Genomic DNA, 18,881 nt, shown 5'->3' on the forward strand with positions numbered 1-18,881 from the left:
GTCTTACGGCATTAGTTATTACTAAATTACTTCTTTCTAGGCACTGTGCTCAGGAAGAATTAATTTAGTGTGTTATGTCTTTAGAACACACTAGCTAACATTGTCATGAAATAATTATTACATAATTAGTTTATTAATAATATTAATATATGTATGCTATACTCCATAAAAAGCAAGATTCTTCCAGTAAGCTACTCAATAAGAATAACTTAAAATGTTTGGAAGCTAATTAACTCTGTGAAGCTACTACACACCATTTAACATACTAACATGACAATTTATGAGACTGCAGAAGTTACCTAAATGAAACAAATACAGCTGTGAAGTCAAGCAATTATTGCAGTATTTTCCTATTTTCTGTAACTTCCATTCTATATTATGCCTTAAGCAAAAAGTATGCTCACAGATGCACACTTCTTTGGCTTGAAATTGTTAATATCATACTATTGTACCCTAAACAATGTGCTGTTCACCTCTCTGAATCTTGAACTCTGACTACCCTGAGTGACTTCAAATGGCAGGTTAAGACTAAGCAAAATTATCATGGCCTTGAAAAAGTAACAGACAAGATATTTCTAATAATATGTGTTTGTCCTCAAAGAGACTTTTGGTAAAATTGATATTGTTTAATTGCAAAATACTTGTTTAAGTCACAGAATACCTAAAATCAGAAATAAAGTTTTATTTACCTTTAACTTTATTTCTTTATTTGTCATGTTCAAGAAAACACTAATTTTAGATTTTTTAAAACTGTAAACATAATTTTAAAAAATAAAAGTTACAATCAGAAAATACCATATGAGACTTTCAAAATCTGATCTTTACTTAGAGAAAGCTATACTGAACTACTGCACATTCCCAAGGGAATGTTGAAATTCCTACTCACATCTTCAAAATAAGGCCAAATAAAATATATGTGCCTAAATATGTTTTATATTACAACATACATTTTTATTTCTATAGGGAATTAATAATTTGTAGTAATTTACGTGGAAGATATCTGAAGACAGACATATGACAACAGTTGGTAAAATCTGTTTAAGTTATTTCATTTTACGTCATTTTGTGCTTTTATTATACTGAGACATATTTTGATATCTCGGAATGCAAAAACTAATAACCAATTGTAATTATAGACTGACATAGAAATGAAAATTCTGATTGTGTTTTATTTCTGATGAAAATATAGTTAGTGGTGACTGTAAAGTATCAAGCTAAGGCGTAAATAGCTTTTGTTCAACTAGAAATTCAGTTCAGATGACAAGCAATATTTTGTGAAGAAAAATATTTGGAAGTAGTAATACTATATATAGTATTTATTAATAATTCAGAAAAAATCTGAAAGATATTTAATATTTTAAACTATCTTCTTAGTACTAAATTTTCTAGAATTTTGGAAACAATAAAAGACATATTTTACCTGTTGCCATGTGTACTTTTGAAGAATTATTTCCCCTATGTCTTCAGTCTTATAATAAAATTCTTGGTTGCATCCAGAAAACAAAAATAAGCTCACTTCTCATTACTATCACATTATGACCTATGTTGTAAGCCAATGTCATTTGGAATAAAATGATTAATGGGCTCTTGGTAATCCATCCATTGCATATCTCATGATACAATTTTACTAGTAACATTTTTTTATTGTTTCAGCACCATCAATGGTGTTCCACACACACAAATCTCACCATGTGAAATACATAAAAATCAAGTTAACTAAATCTGTGGGAATACACAGTGGAGCTGTTCTCTACCACCAGTCAGAACCAGTCCAGGAACCACCTACTGACGGGCGAGCCGCTCCTCATACCAAAATCATGTTTAAGCTGAAGAAAATAAAAATAACTCCAAGAGAGCCAATACAGGACCTTGAGAACATTCTATCTGAATATAGCATAACACACTTATCATTTCAACTGCATTTAATTTTAGAAAATCAAACTATATTTCCCTAAGAAAACTGTTAACAATGCATAATGCTTCCTTTTACTCAAATAAATTTGTCACCTCTCTATATTTGTAAATGCAATCATTTTTCACCCATTTCTGAATGTCAAAATCCATTGCTGCTAATTAAAACTTCACCTCCTCCTTTTGATATCTTACTCTTTATTTAATTTGTCATGAGAGACCAGATTGAGGAAAAGCGCACAAAAACATAAAACTACTTGTTTTGTTTGTAGCTGACAAAAGAATACAAATAATAGGACATAATATTTATTATGGGAAAACAGGTCTGTGTAAGGGAAGCCATAGGAATGAGATTGCTGTTAGTTGACTCTGGGCTGGTTCTGCTACATAAGAACTTAATCATTACAAAGTGGAACATTATTGGGTCCTGAATCACTCTCTGAAAATGTTATGGCTCGGTGAATTGTATCTGGTATGTTAAAGTGATATCGTTGCTTTGTCATATTTTGAAGAAATGTTTTCTGACAAACTTAATGTAATGCATCATTTGATATTTGGGGCATCGTCCTCAGGTACCGTGATTGCACAACCAAGTGAAATGAAATCCTTCACCCTTTCAGTATGTTCATTACGCATGGTTTGTATGGGATGCCATAGTCTTATCTCCATCATTTAAATATGGAAAGGAACTTGTTATGTACTAGTCCAGAGGCTAGTATTCTAAACTACTTGGGCAATAGTCTTCTCCCCACACTGAAGAGAAACTGCTGTCTTAAAACTGACCCATATTCCCCAGAAAGACATCTGTAACAGAGAAAGAATTAATAAATGAGAAAATTCCTAGAGAAATAACTAATATGAAATATTTTAGTAATCCATTTCTTGCTGTGGTTATGATTAATTATCCAATTTCTATCTATATTGAAATTATACAGATTATAATATATAATCTGGTTATTGTTTCCTGCTTTAGAAAATGAGTTCTTCAAATACATAAAAATTCTCCTGGAGAATTAATGCCATTTAAAATAAATCAATGAGATGACCAAACCAAACCAAACTCACCATCACTGAGTCAATTCTGACTCATGGGGACTCTTTAAAGCAGGCAGAATTGCCCCTGTGGGTTTTTATTGAAGTAGAAAGACTCTTCTTTCACCTCAAATTGCTGACTAAGTGGTTAGAAGCCAGCATGTAACCCCACTATGCCACCAGCACTCTTCTGATTCGATCCAAGGAAGTGTTAAAAAATGAAAGGAAAATATCTCAGACTCTGCTGCATTCATGTCAAAAAGCTGGCCACGTGAACAGTGAAAGTTCTGGGAAAAGAGGCAAGAGAGAGAGAGAAGGAGTGAGCATCAAGATAAAGAGTTGTAAATCTTTAGAATAATGTTCTTTCTCATCTTAGAGACCATCTTACGGATCTACTTGTTTTAAATTTAAGAATATCCTCCTTATAAACTTGAAGCATTGGATGGCTAGCTATCAAGAGAAAGTATATCATACCTTAATCTTCTTCCTTCACACAATGATTACAATGGAACTCTTTAGAAGGATCCTAAACCATGTACCAGAGTTCATGTATTTAGGATACGATAGAGATTGTTGGTTTATTTTCTTTATAGGTGAGACTCTGATAAAAGAGAAATTCTAAGTATTAGAGGAAGTTGAGAAAGTTGAAACAGAAGTGGTTTGTTTGAAATACCTTAGAATGCTTTCATAATTCCCATGTGCACTTTTGGAATTAATTTGCTCAGAGGTTACAAAATGACCATTGATGACTAAATAGAGAATTACATTATAAGTCATATATGTTGGAGACTTTAAAACAAAAATAATATTAAGTAATAGGGCCAGTGAGTTAAAGCACAATCATGGAAGAGAATTCAGAGATACTTGAAAGTTATTTAATCCACTATTTGTCATTTAATGATTTACATGATATATGAAAATTAAATCTGGGTTTTAAATTTTTAATTGAGGCTATGTCATCTACGGACATCAGGATACATGATATAATCTTTATATGGAAAATAAATGTAACCTACTTCTCAAAGTTTGTCTAGAGGAAGTCGGTAATAAATTCAAAATGAGGGTATCTCTAGCTGTCACCACAACTGCCGCTGCTCCTGCTCCTTCAGCAGTAAGCAAAGGAGGAAGCCGAAGAGTAGGACCAGGACATGGGATTTGGTCTCTGACTAGTCACCAAAAAGCAACCAAAGCAGCCAGCTTTGTTTGTGCAACGAGGAAATAAAAAGGCTTAATTCTCTAAGGGAAAAAAACAAAACAAAACATAGAGAGCTGTAAGCGCCCCCAATAAAAGGATTAAAAAAAATCAAACTCACTGCAATTGAGTCAGTGCTGACTCACAGCAACACCCCCATGGGGTTACAACGCTGTAACTGTGTGCTGGAGTGAAAGATCCAGTCTTTCTGCCATAGTTCTGGTGTGGGTTTCGAAAAGCCAACCACCAGGCATCAGGAGCCAACATGTGAAGCCTACATGGCCAGCGCTCATAGTCACAGAAAACCACAAGAGTGGTTCTGCCCTTTCCGAGGGGGTCTCTACATGTCAAAATTGACTCAGTGGCAGTGCAGCGTTTTTTTAATTTTTTAGGAGTTTGTAGTTAGTTAGCTCCAGGGCTGCCATCTCTCACTCCTCATTCATGACAGATGGGTAGGGTAGAAACCATATTTCCCTAACTGTAAACAAATCTGGAAGTAGCCAATAATAGGTTTGCACGGTTCTTTGGAATGTAAACTAATCACTATGTTGATTAGCTCAGGAAAGGTAAACTATGGATAAAATAAAATGTCTCAGAGGTATTTTACAATTCATCCATACACTAGATGGCTAGTGATTTTGGCTCATAAAGCCCTAACCATAAACAAATATGAATGTATCCTCTCCACAATTTTACAACTCTTCGCATGACACAGTTATACACACATACTTGGGGTGAAGCTCTATGGCTCTCTATCAACCTCCCTTCCTCACTGGAAATTTCCAAGAGGAGGTTAGTGATAGACGGTCCCATCCCTGCAGTGAGTTTTAGGGCTGCATATTGTATCTATCCTCTTCCTCTTGCATTTTTTATTACAAATTCACAGCCTCACCAATTTTTCAGGTTTGATAGTCTGTATGGTAATGTGAGACACATTCTTATTCTTAATTGATTTGAGAGCTCATTGATATAAACCCTAAACACTAGCACATGTATAAGATTGTGTGAGAGCTAGGCAGAGGGATTGATGTAGACTAAAGAGTAAAGAGGGATGTGACCCCAGAACCAGGCATCGGAATGATGCAGGAATGCCAGCTCTGGGGATGGCACAAGTTATTAGGAAATCTTAGTTGAGGAATGGAAGCACTATGATCAGGTTCCTCTACGGAAGAAGGCGCACTCCACCATGGAGAGTCACATTTGTTAAAAACTGCTTACATATTTCCAACAGTGAATTTGCTAATTAACCTTCCTACCAGCACAGTATGAGGATTTCCATTGCTGCAAACACAATACCACAAACACCTGCTACCAACATTCTTTTCTGCTTTCCCTTCAATAGCCCAAGTTGTGTAGTAGTGGACTTGTGTAATTTGTGGACTAAATGTAATGTTCTTAATTATTATCACATTATTATCTACCTAATTCCAATTTGAATATCAACTTTTTGAGGGTCTTATTCCTATATCTGATTCATTTTGTACTAAAACAATTTAAATATATATTTGAATGCTTTTTTTGAAAATATGTGATCATTTGAAAAGGTGACTGGGAAGAAGTAAACGGTTGATAGATTGCTAGGTCTTCACCTCATGCTTTCTTGAAACAATTATTTCTTTACTTAGAGCATGAAACCTTAAAACAAATGTACAGCCATTTCAGATGCCTCCAATATGCTGAAAAGAAAAGAAACTAGGCACACAGGTGGAACGAATTTATCTGAGACACAAACATACTTCCTTCCATCAGTGGCAATGATGAAAAGATAACAAACTTCAAGAAGTTATTGTCTTAAAATGCTGATTATGTAAACATCTTATTGAGTTGTATCAAACACATCCTTCTTCTATGTTATACTATATTACTAAAAATTGAATGCTTTTCTTGTTCTTGGTTGCAGGTAAGTCAGTTCCGACTGATCGCACCTTCAGTTATAACAGAAATAAACACTGCCCAGTTCTGCTCCGTCCTCATGATTGTTCCATTTGAAACCATTTTTTGTTTTCATTGTGTCAGCCTGTCTCATCAAGGAGAGTCCCACTGCTTTACAAAGCAAGCTAAGTCATTTCCAGTGACTCCTCTCTTCTGAAAATATGTGCAGGTTACCTGGGACAAAAGGCTTGTCACCCTCCTTTCTATAGAACATTAAGGCTGAACTTCATTGGTTTTTCTGTCAGATGTTGAGTATTATTCACCAGATCCATAATTCCAATACATCTGATGCATCTTATGTGTCCTTCATAAATATATTCTCTAATTTATCTCTGATCTCTAGTTTGACACACCAATTAGTTAAGATTTAGTTTATTTCACCACTTTATTAGTCAAAAGTTCATACACACCCCCAGTTATTTAATAATGTCTTTTTCTTCCCACTTACTGTCAGCCTTTCTTCTGAAACACAAGCACAGAATTTAAAAGGGTGAAGAAAGTAAAAATAATAATTATTAAAATTTTCAAAGCTTAAGAAAAATTCCAAAATTATGTAAGATGCCTAATATATAACTCCTTATTTTCCAGCTGATGGGTCACCTAGTAGATTGAAGTATTAACAGTAATATTTTGAATAATATAAAGTCATATTTATTATATATGTACATATTAATATGTTAGAAAAATTTTCTTATGTGCATGGGATGTTAGAGAAACAAGTTCAGTGATTTAGAAGTAAACTCTGCTTTTAAAACTTAATAGTGATAATTTTGTCATCTTTTTATTTTTTACCTATATAAACAATAAGTATAAAAATAATTTAAGGGAATTATAATGTTGATTCAGCTGAATATTTTAAGTGTCCTTGAATGACTTACAAAAAATATCAAATGCATACCATGACTAAATCATTTTATTCTTCATTAATCTATAGAAATATATTTTTTCAGTGATTTAAGCCCAGTACTATTTAACAGATAAGCTAATTTTAAAACCAAATTTTATATGAATTAAAACTTGTTGCAATAGTAAAAATTACCTTTGGAAACAAGATTTCATGAGATCTTAGAAGCCTGTGATAACAAGTGATTTTGGAGAGATGGGACTTTGTTTCCTTTATTTTAGAGATTATTAAGGGCTGTCACTCAGAAATACTTTAGGGAAAAAATGGGAAATGATGAAAGACATCTAAATCTTTTATTATAACCTGAAGCACTTTTATGAATATGTAAAATGCCATTTGTTTTTCAGTGTTCTGTGATTAGAGAATAAATAATGACTGAAGAATAAAAGCTGAATGTTGCCGTGAAGCATCTCATTGCAATGATGGACATTGAGAGAAAACATTCAGGATAACTTGAAACAAATTGTAATGTTACTATAGTGAAGAATCTCCTCTCTTTATTCCCTCTAGTGCTTTTGTTTGCTTTATTTTTGGTAAAAATAGACAGATGGCAGCCTCCAAGAATGTCAATCTCAAGTCATTCCAAGGACACTGGGGATTAGGTAATCTTTAAAGTCAAACGTGTATTATTTATATGTGGAAATAATTGTACTGTTATTACCTATTCAGTAAAAATTAAAACATATCCTCTTAAAAGGAGTATTATTTTAGTTTTAAAAATAAGGATATAATTTAAGAATTATATTATGTAAAAGCTTGACCAGAACAACTCTTTAAATAGCAAGCTTAATATTATTTCAAGTTGAGGGAAAGGAGAACTTTTTTGATCCAAGACATATACCCAAGTAAGGGAGAGTTGATCTTTCGATAGAAAACTATATAATAATATTTCTTAGTATTTAGTTTTAAATGTAAGGAAAAACAAGTACGTAACTATCTAAGTATTTTGCTTGCTTATTTGTTGATTCTGGCTTCATGTCCACATGATGTCAATGCTCAAAACTGACCCCTTAAGCAGCCATTTTATTATATATGCAATTAATAAAAGTATATGATTTAAGAAATAAGGATCCCCGAATGAATTATAATATGGGTGAATTTTGAAGAGACAAAACCAAAAACCACTGCCATTTAGTCAATTCTAACACATAAGACTTAATAAGCCACTAGCAAAGCAACTTGGGTTTTGGAGAGTGGAAATGTTTACAGAATAAAAAGTCTCATCTTTTACCTGCTGGTGGCTTTGACCTGCTGACCTCACTGTCAGCAGCCCAGTGAGAAAGTCACTCCATTGAAGAGATCCCTACGTTAAGCAAGAGGAAGTTATGAAATGATAAACAAGAGTAAAGTAATATAAATGATTCAAGAAGTATTAAATACTAATTAAGGAATGAAAATTCAAAGTGACAGTAACTTATGCAAGAGTAAATCAAGCAAGGAGCAAAACATGTAATGACATTTACTCTTCATGAAAACTATGATGAAATTAAAAGGTGTAATAAAACTACATCTCCTAAATTAACTGAATATAATTTGGGAAAGAATGACCTTTATGATAAATACATATTCTAACAAACTACTGGATAGGAGGAGAAAAGACAGAGTTTGTTGAGTATCTAGATTTTTAAAAAGTGGGAAAAAAGAAGCAAACATACAAATGCTATGCAAGGAAAAACTGTAATATCTTGGATGATATTAATGTATGACACAATTCTTAGCAAAAGAAAATGTAACAAAGCACTTCAAACATTACTGACCAGAAGACTATATAAGTTCCTAGATTCAGAATTGCTTTTTTACTAAGAGAAAAGATAAGTTAAATTTGATTTTCCCTTGGCATAATCTTTTTATTAGAGGTAAATAATAATGTGGGGAATATATTTCTTTATTTTTGAAGAAAGGGGCAATTGACCTGTTTGTTCATGATTAAAGACATGATTTTAAAAAAAAATCAGCTACTGAAGAATTCTACTACAATGATCTCACCTGCAAACAATCCTGAAGACAGGAAGCAACCCTAGGACAAGTAGCGTTTCATCTTATTCAAAGGCTTATCATTAGATAGCTACTGGGGTGTTTATAAATTGGGCTACAATCGGTTCAAAACCACCAGCAGATTTTTGGGAGAAAGACTGGCTGTTCTACTCCTGTAAACAGTTACAGTCCCTGAGTCAGCGTCAGCTCACTGGCAGTGAGTTTAGTTTTAGAGATCTCTTGTAACAACAACAAAATAAGATAGCTGAAATATTTCAGCTTAATCTGTAACCAGTAATTTGATTACTGAAAAGACCTTTGAGTTCCTTATCAACGTTTAAACTGTTGAATTATAAGACTGAATTGCAGATTACCTCTTTCGTTTGTTAAACATTCAGAGTCAACATCATTTGGGGGAAAATGCCTGATTTTTGTAATCGTGTTTGGGCCAAGAGCGGAAACCTGGGGAGTCATGAAGTTTTCTGATTACCTTTCCTTGTTGTTCTCAAATTAAAAAGAGAGGCATATAGGAGTTCCACTGTTTTAATAAAATAATAAAACTAATACATCACTTCCACTGATGTTCTTATTTATTACAACAAAGATTTATACCTATAACCTAATTCCTGGCAACTGGAAATGAGAAAGGAGTTGGTAAACATTATGTGATCCAAGAATTATTATATACATTTTTTTTTTCAGGGAGAGAACAAAAAATTCAAGGCAATGAAGTCCTTATAGGGTTGCACAGGTTTTGTGTATCAGAGAAAAAAGTCACATCAAGCAATTTAACTCAAGAGCGCACATGTTAAACTATCACAGTATGGCACCTCTCTGGGAATTATACAGGTTGTACAACGGAAACTCTTAAATTTACATTGGAAAGTTCTCATGTAGCATTACCCTGGATTCTGCTATTTCATCCAGAAAGGTTGCATTTTTTTGTGTTTCCAAATACAGAACCACATCTGGCTCTCCTAGCTTAGCTGCCCTACTCTTAGGTCCAACTAGCAATTGCAGTGAACCTTCTCCAAGATGATTTGCTTTAGCTCAGTTTTGAGCGGGGTATCAACCCATGAAGACTCTACGTAAGGAAGTAATTGGCTAGACCTTTCTTCCATGACCTTCCTAGGTGGATTCCAATCATTATCCAACCTAATCATTGATTAAAAGGAAATGATTCAAAGACAATGTTCAGAAAGCAAGACTGGATAAAAAAGAAGCGTGAAGGGAAACGGAAAGTGGGAATGAAAGGTGCTACCTAGTGGGATTACAATCAATGACAAGAAACAAAATGCACAGGAATTGTTGAATGTAAAGCTGATTTACTTTGCAAGGGTGTTGTGGTGAAGTGCCATTGCATTGGTTCGCACCATAGCAGCCCCAAGTACAAAAGAACAAAATGTCACCTGCTCCTGGACCATGCTCACAATTGTTCTTGTGTTTGAGCCCATTGTGCCCCCACTGTGTCCATCTGTCGTGTCAAGGGTCTTCCTCTTTTTACTCCTTTTCCTTTTCTACCAAGTATGGTGTCTTTCTCCCAAGACTGTCCTCTCTGACATGGAATGTGCTACGTGGGATGTTTAGTGTTTATTTTCAGCAACTAGAGATAGAAAACAAAGGAAGTCACACTGGACAGAGAAGTTCAAAGGAGAGTCATTTTTAACAAAAGTCTTCGCCTATCTACCCATGGAGAGGGAGCTAAGGAGCTACTCTAGATTTTCATAGTTGCACTGTTTGAGCCCTCCTCTTCCTACAGTGGCCATTCAATGGATATTTAAACTTTTTCCATTACAGGACAATTGTTGAAGAAGCCAGGCACCAGCATGACTACAAGTTCACACTGCAGATGAAGGAATAAGTCACTTAGAAGTGCAAGAGGATGCCTGATAAATCTCACCACTCTGCCGGCTCAGCTCACTGTCTAGGCGCTAAAATTCTTGAACTGTTTGGTTATAAATTCCTTTTCCTTCAGCAGTGGTATTGACCTCATGCTAGAGAGTGATGTTCTGCTAAACAGATTTACAAACATTATTGCAGCTTCTCCTTTGGATTTTGAGATAATGTATGTTGATTTTAATGTAATTTGGTCTAGTCTTTAAATTTTAATTCAACCTAAAGCCACAGCCATAATAATTAGGAATAACTTTGACTTAAAAAGTGATTCAAGTTCTTTCTAATGTAAAATCAATTTCAGGCAACAGTCTTTAAATCTTAGACAAGGAGCTAGTTAATGCCATTACTGTCCTGGGCTGTGTTTAGAAACATGTTTTATATGTGGTTTAACTTGAATGGACTCTCTTTCCCAAAGCCTACACAACGCTAGTGTGAAATTTGTTTTTAAATCCATTATGTGGTGATACAAAAAACTATTGATTATCATATTGTTTTCTAAATAATTGAATTATTATTATATCATTTTAGTTATCTTAAGTTTTTAAAATTTTTGAACACCTACATTAAACATATTCTTATTTGTGATTTTGCTTTTAAAGAATTTATTATAAAATACCAAAAAAGCAGAAGAAAACAATAGATGTAAGCTTGTAGAATTTTGAAATATTAATCTCGTTTCTGTCAGAATCACAAAAAAAAATAAGAGAAGTGTTAAAGGAAACCGGCATTAAATTAACTATGTGTTAAAAAAATCACAATCATTAAATTTCTCATATAAAAATAATTGATCAAAGTAATAATTAAGGCAATGCTTTTTGCTATCTTCAGTTAATTGACAATATGTTAAAATATGCAACTGGAATCTCACAACAGAGTGATGTTAAGTATGCACAGATAATTATTTTACCCCTAACCATCAATAATCAGTGTTATATCCATTATTAAAAAGGATTGAAATGATCAAATTTTAGGGACTGATTCCTGAGGCCTTCAAATGGGTGCTTTAAATCTTTCCTCCGTATATGTCTCATGCTAATAATCCTGTGACAGGTTTTGACATGGACTTGGGGACATTTCTTACAACAGATGGAATCAGATACATTAAGGACCTTAGCTTCAGTGTACCCAGAACTTCTTGAAAGTTCCTTTGTATTTGACTGATAATATTTTTAGTAAAAATATATATATATGGTTGGTTCAAATATAAAATATAGTGCCATTTCAAATTATCAGCATAGTTTACTTAGGAGTTACAATGTATATGAACTGCCTTAGTTATTTTGAATATATACTGTGAAAATATACATTAATAATATGCACAAAATCTAATACTTATTTTAAATATTGACATGAGTAACTATTCTGTGGGCTTTATAGGGTACACTTCATTCTGTTGGTTAGGAATAGCTTTGATATGAATGTATTCACATATTTGTATCAGTATGTTTATATTTTTAAGTTATATCTATATGCTTATATATTTAAATAATATCTATTTTCACATGTATCAGTGTTTTTTATACCTGTGAATTCACAGGTATATGTGCAATTTAATGCTTATTTTCAAATTGAGAAAACAAGTAAAATAGACTTTTATTGATTATCCAAAACCACACACACACTAAATACAAAGAATGCTACAGCAACTCTGCTTCTCTTGGTGTTATTCTTGTTGCTTCTATTTTCATAACTCCTTTCCACTGCTACTAAACAGTTATTTTATTATGCACTATGACATGGGGAACTATTTTCTATGCTTGCTCTCATGTTGGTAAATGTCTTCTTGTTTATAACTAATAAAGATTTAGAGTAGTTATAGTTAATAGAAAAAGCTAATAAACAGCAAAGGTTAATGTAGGCCTGAGATATTCTCTTAGCAGTGATTATTTATACTGAAATTGGAAGGATTCAGAAAAGATTATTTTGGCACTGTGTAAGGATGACACACAAATTCAGGAAACATTTCAAATTGTTGTTATAAAGACAGTTGCTGGATTGATGTTACTTGGGGGAAAGAAGAGGTGAGTAGGTGAAATGGGAAGTCGGCATCAACGGGTACACGAACGAAGACAAAATTCCAACATTATGTGTCCAGCCCTGCATATGAGATGGCATGATTACATTTTGTGATGTGCTAAGTAGAGCGCACTAAGATTTTTTTTAAAGTAACAACAATTCAAACTCACTGCCATCAAATTGATTGTGTGTCAGACAGACCTTGTAGTGGATAAAACTGTTCCTGTGAGTTTCCAAGCCTGTTCTATAAGAATGTCCATGAGAATGCTTGCCACCTCCACTCTACAGCCGGACCTCACCCCTTCCGATCTCTGTAGCCTCAAAGACTCACAGACTGTTTAAGATGCGTGTTAAAGGGACATCACTTGAGCTCTGGGTGGATGCGGAAAGGGCCATTTTGAAATGGAGTGAACCTAAACTCCTAGAAATATAGAAATGGAAATCCTGTCTTCAAAAGTGTATAAACCTAGAAGGAGGTTATGTCATGTTATAATCCTTAGAGAAAAATAAAAGTCATACATGATATCAATGATATTTAGTGAAAATTTGGTACTCTCTTTTTTCCTTTCAAATTGAATTCCCTATAAATTCAGTTTGTGTTTAAATAGGTCTTCTTATTTTTTTATTTCAGTATAATGTCATGATTATATGTTATTCAAAATAAGCAAAGAAAAAGAAGATAAAATGAAACCTATAAGGTAAGGGAAAGGCATGGCCATGCATATTCTGCTCAGAAATATGACAAAGCGAAAGCAAACTGACCCTGTGTAGCCTTTGTGAGTCTGGAAAGTTTGAAGAGTTTCAAGAAGGAGGGCGGGGGGAAAGAGTCTCTTTTTCAATTTTCCAGCAAAAGTGGTCTTGACTGTTATCCAGGCTGCATCTGCTCCCAGGAGCATCGCAATAAGCAGGTTGGTTGTGAAGACAGTTTTTCATTAGGTTATTCCATGATTGCCAAGGCATTTCTACTTGGAACTAAAGTGTAGAACTAGCTTGAAAACAGATGCCACCTTAGACATGATTTCACAATTATATGCTGCTTTACTAATGACAACAAAGAGAAATTAAGGAATTGGCAATGATGAAAGTCATTGCATTCACAGGTCTTTACATTGTACATTACCACCATTTGACTCGCCAGCACACAGCAATAATTGAATACTAATTGGAAAATGTTTAGTCTTTCTCTGAGCATATTACAATATGTGATCTTCTCAAGCAAAAATAGAATAGGCACCATATTTGCCCCTTTTCTACCCAAACACCATAACCTTTCCCCCTAAAGTCTACGGGTTAAACAGCAAAAAGTGCTTTTAGATAAATGATTCAAAGTCTGCAAAAGAATAAACTTTCATGTATCTCTGGCTTAAAAAAAGGAGCTCTGCTGTCACGGCTGGCTACAGTTTGGACTGCTAATCACAAAGTTCGTGGTTCAGAGAGAGAGAGAGGGAAAAAACAATATGAAATAAAGGAGCTATCAAAGATAGTTTACTTTTTTCTTGTTAGGTGTCACTAAGTTATTTGGGGTTTTTCTTTCTGATTCATAGTGGCCCTGTGTACAAGATGGGTATTGAAAGATACATGACTGTTCTGTACCATCTTAACAACTATTGCTATGTGCAAGGCCATTTCAGTAGTCAATCTGTTAGTCCATCTCATTGAGCGTACTCTTCTTTGATGACTCTACTTTACTATGAAGTTGTCAAGGATTTCCTCTTGCTTGGATCGACAATCAATGCTCTTGGAGGCAGCAGTCTAGAGAGTAATCAATGGAATGCATTGGGAAAATCATCTGAACAAGACTTCTTTGCTTAAAGGTATCTGCCCCCCCGACCCCATATGTCTTTAAGGTCCACAGAGGGGTGGGGGGAGAAGATATAGAGGGCACTAACCCACCCAATGACAGGGTAGTGTTTATATCTCCACAGGAAAGGGTGAGAGTAGACTCATTCTTCTGGTGTGCCAAACCTTGAGGGCAATGTTCCTGCTCAGAGCAGCTCATGTCTAGAGATGACTGTAGTGCCAGCCTCAGGTGGAGACATGACATCCTCTCCCTAGATGACAAAGCTACAGAGGATGACTTGAAAATCTAAAAGTGTAATGGGGTGGGGGTGGGGAGATGGTAGACTATTCCATCCCTGACTGCAGGAACAGCAATGGAGACATTTAGGATGTTCGCTTTTTGGACCCAAACTCTGAAGACGAAAAAGGGTGTATGTGTTCTTGGGTAAACTGGTCCTGGAATATGGAACTCTGAAAGAAAAGGACACTGGACTGATGGATTAGTCCAGTTCTCACTATTTCACAGAGAGATATTCATCTGCTCTGTGTCAGGATCCCTGTTAGACTTGGGTCTGTTTGTATGGCCAGTCTTTCTTTGTATGGTGTCTATCTTTACAAGATAGGCAGGATAGATGATCCCATGTTGATCAATTGAATTTTATCTGAGAGGAATAACTGAGAGGAGAATGATGAGAAACATGATAGTGGGGCAGAAGGAAAGGAAAAATAAGAGGAAAGAGGAAGAAAGGGAAAATATATAGGTATATATAGATATGTATATGTGTAAACATATAAATATAGGTGTCTTTGTTTATATATGTATAGCTATGTAAATCCAACAAGAAAACAGATGGACTTTGGGCCCCTACTTAAGTCTTATCTCAGTACAATAATGGTTTGTTCTACTAACATGGCATTGTATTATACTCATCTTCACCACACAATCACCAAAGAAAAAATGGGTACATAAGCAAATGTGGTGAAGAAAGCTGATGGTGCCCAGCCATTAAGTAATATAGCATCTTGGGTTCTTAAAGGCTTGAGGTTAAACAAGCAGCCATCTTGCAAGGAAGCCAGAAAGCCCTCAGCAAAGAACTACACCAACCAGTAAGATCATGAGTTGTCAATGGGAATATGTATCAGAAGTTTAAAAACAAGCAAGCAAATCGATGTGAAGGACTGTGGATGTAGTGGGGACCCAAAATCCACCTGTAAAATAATTGGACAGTGCCTCTCAGAAGGGTCCAGGGCATAGTATACACATAATTATCATGTTCTTCTTCAATATTTCTTCCCCTTATTATTATGGTTTTTTATTTCTTTTACCTCCTTAATCATGCTAGACTTGTGTTTGTGTATTTGTAAAATTAATATTTCTGGATAGATGAAAGCAAAGATAGATAATACTTCAAAAACTAACAGAAGTAGTGGTTCCATGAGGGTATGGAGAGTGGGGGGAAGGAGGAGCTGATATTATTGATGACTGTGCATCCCCACAACAGGGAAGCAAACAATAGAATTGTATGTGAATGAATATATTGGATGTTGTAAGATAAGGTAGATAGATTATAGAGAGATAGAGAGAAAGATAGAGTAGATAGATAGATAGATAGATAGATAGATAGATAGATAGATAGATAGATAGATATACCTATAGATAAGTAGATAAATGTTCCTGATGGATAGGGTGGTAGAGAGAGGGGATAAAGGAGAGCAGATATCAAGGGGTTCAAGAAGATAAAGTTTTGAAACAGATTGTGGTAATAATTGTGCGATATTGCCTGATGTGATTAAACTATGGAACATTATGTTATTGATAAGGGCTCCCAATAATATGATTTTTAATGTATTTCTTCTAGGATTGCATTTCACAAAAATAAAATAAAATGTCAAAAATATCAAGGATGTTCTTTGAGGACTGAAGTATGCCTGTCCCACGCCTGCCTCATGGTATTTCAATCATCTCATATGCATGTGAAAGTGTGACATTGACTAAGGAAGACTGAAGAAGGACTCACGAACTTGAATTATGGTGCAGGCAAAGAATAATGAAAGTATCATAGGCTGTCAAAAGAACAAATAAATCTGTTTTGGAAAAAGTAGAGACACAAGGTGCCTTACAAGCAAAGATTGTAAGACTTTATCTCACCTATTTTGGACATGTTATCAGGAGAGGCCAGTCGCTGGAGAAGAACATCATATCTGGTAAAGTAGAGGGGCGCTGAAAGAGAAGACCTCCAACGAGATGAATTCACACCGTGGCACCAATGAGCTCAAAGATAACAATGACATGGATACATGGTTGGTCACTATGAGTCAAAACCCACTAGAAGACATAACAAAACTAATTATTTTCCGGGTACTAATTCCCCCTGACAACGTGTCAAAATTATATGATACAAAATCTTATTAGATTCACATCTTATGAAGGCTCTGGCTGTACTTTCTCCAAGTCAATGATATCAATTCTTCTGTTTTCCTGAATAATATTCTAGGTTTTACAAGAAGTCACTGAAAATAACACAGCTTAGGTCAAGAACACAAACTGATTCCCAAAATGGTATCTTTCATTTTACACTTTCTTTTTTTTTAAAAAAAATTTCTTTTTAGCATCAGAGGAAGGTTTACAGAGCGTTTTACTACAGACACTCTCCCTACCTCCGCCTACCCAGCAATCTTCTCAAAGTTTTTTCACTGATTCTATCTCTTCTACTTCCTCCCTCAATTTTCAGTATATTTTCTTTCTTCTTTCCCAACTCTCTGAACTTGTCCTTGGATGAATGCTGCCTTTTTACAATCTTGATTGGTTGATTATTCTAACAGGAGGTTGCAGTCAGTTCCAGGCATGAAGAATGCATGAGGTTGAGAGTATTGGGTGCTACCAATCTCTGTCTTTCTGTTAAATATACTCGCCCTATGATCATTTCTGGACTGAAAGATGGTAACTCCATAGGCTGTCTCTTTAGCACTCTTTAAAAATTTAATTCAGTGTTTTTATCTGCAGGAAGCTCGTTAAAATTTATGATTATTCAGGCACTGCTTTCTGAATTAACGCCATATCACTTCTGGGTAAATTTGTTTGTATGTTCCCTTCACATATAGTCTTATTTTTTGTATGCTAAAGATTCTTAAATTCAGTATCTTAAAGCAGAAGAATTCATTTGAACCATTTTTGTTTAAAGTATATATAATATTCAAAGTTTTTCAATCCACACATACTAAACAATATTTTTGAGAGGATGATGATATGCTGCATTTATTGAGAGTAATTAAAGACTTTTACTGAAGAGTAAAGCATTAATCTATAAGAAACTAAGCAGGACATAAAAATATATCATTAATAGTGAAATTTGTCTTCTCAGCAATTTTGTGAAGAACACATGGAAACCAAAGAGAGAGTTTTCAAACAGGCTTTGAATATGCATTTTTAATACTTTGGTTACACTGGTAACTTGAGATTCAAGGATCAAGAGGAAAAAAGAATCTAAAATGAAAGACAAAAATGAAATGAATATTATAATGACCAGAAAAATATATATATAACTAAAATTATATTGATAAAAGAATGCTAACACTATAAATAGACAAAAAGTGGGAATAAAACTTTATAATAGCAGGAAAACCTCATTAGGATATTTGAAATATCTAACTGATTAAATATTTAAGAAGCTAGTATTAAACCCTAAACAATATAAAATGGGGAAATTGTGGAGTACAGCATAAACCCTGGGAGCAATAGCTCCCCATGCAAGACAAGAAAGAAAAACATGAGAGACTAGATATACACCAAGCAAGACCAGTAAAGAGCCACACAGATATGTATCATAGGAAATTCATAAAACAGTAATAAATTTAAGTACATAAATGTCCCAGAGTGAAACTAATTAACAACTAACCAGTAGGCAAATTTATATCATCTACAAAGTATCGAGTGTGAAAATCATAATGGACCTCTCAGTAGGAACACTGGAAGACAGAAGAAAATGTAGCAAATGTTTTACAACCATGAAAGAGACTAAGGTCCACCCTAGACTAGAAATCGATTGTTTCAACCACACCTTTATGTATAATGTGAGGGTAGAACAAAGACATTTTCAGATGTGCAACATTATGATACACTGCCCTTCAACCTATTTATCTGAGTGAGCCACCAGGAATTTGGTACATATCAAATCTGTCATAATAGGCTAAGAAATAAAAGATATAAATTTTTTAAAATAATAGGATTATTTGAGAACCAGGCAG

At 34.4% G+C, this 18,881-nt stretch overlaps 1 non-coding gene across 1 annotated transcript; it reads left to right on the forward strand.

Annotated features, from left to right (window-relative positions):
• Positions 1 to 12,706: 12,706 nt before the first annotated feature.
• LOC142449529 (U6 spliceosomal RNA) lies at positions 12,707 to 12,815 on the forward strand. The gene has a single exon (XR_012784682.1). It is a non-coding gene; the product is annotated as a U6 spliceosomal RNA (small nuclear RNA).
• Positions 12,816 to 18,881: the final 6,066 nt, after the last annotated feature.

Source organism: Tenrec ecaudatus, chromosome 5 (genome assembly GCF_050624435.1).
Source record: "Tenrec ecaudatus isolate mTenEca1 chromosome 5, mTenEca1.hap1, whole genome shotgun sequence".
NCBI classification, from domain to species: domain Eukaryota; kingdom Metazoa; phylum Chordata; class Mammalia; order Afrosoricida; family Tenrecidae; genus Tenrec; species Tenrec ecaudatus.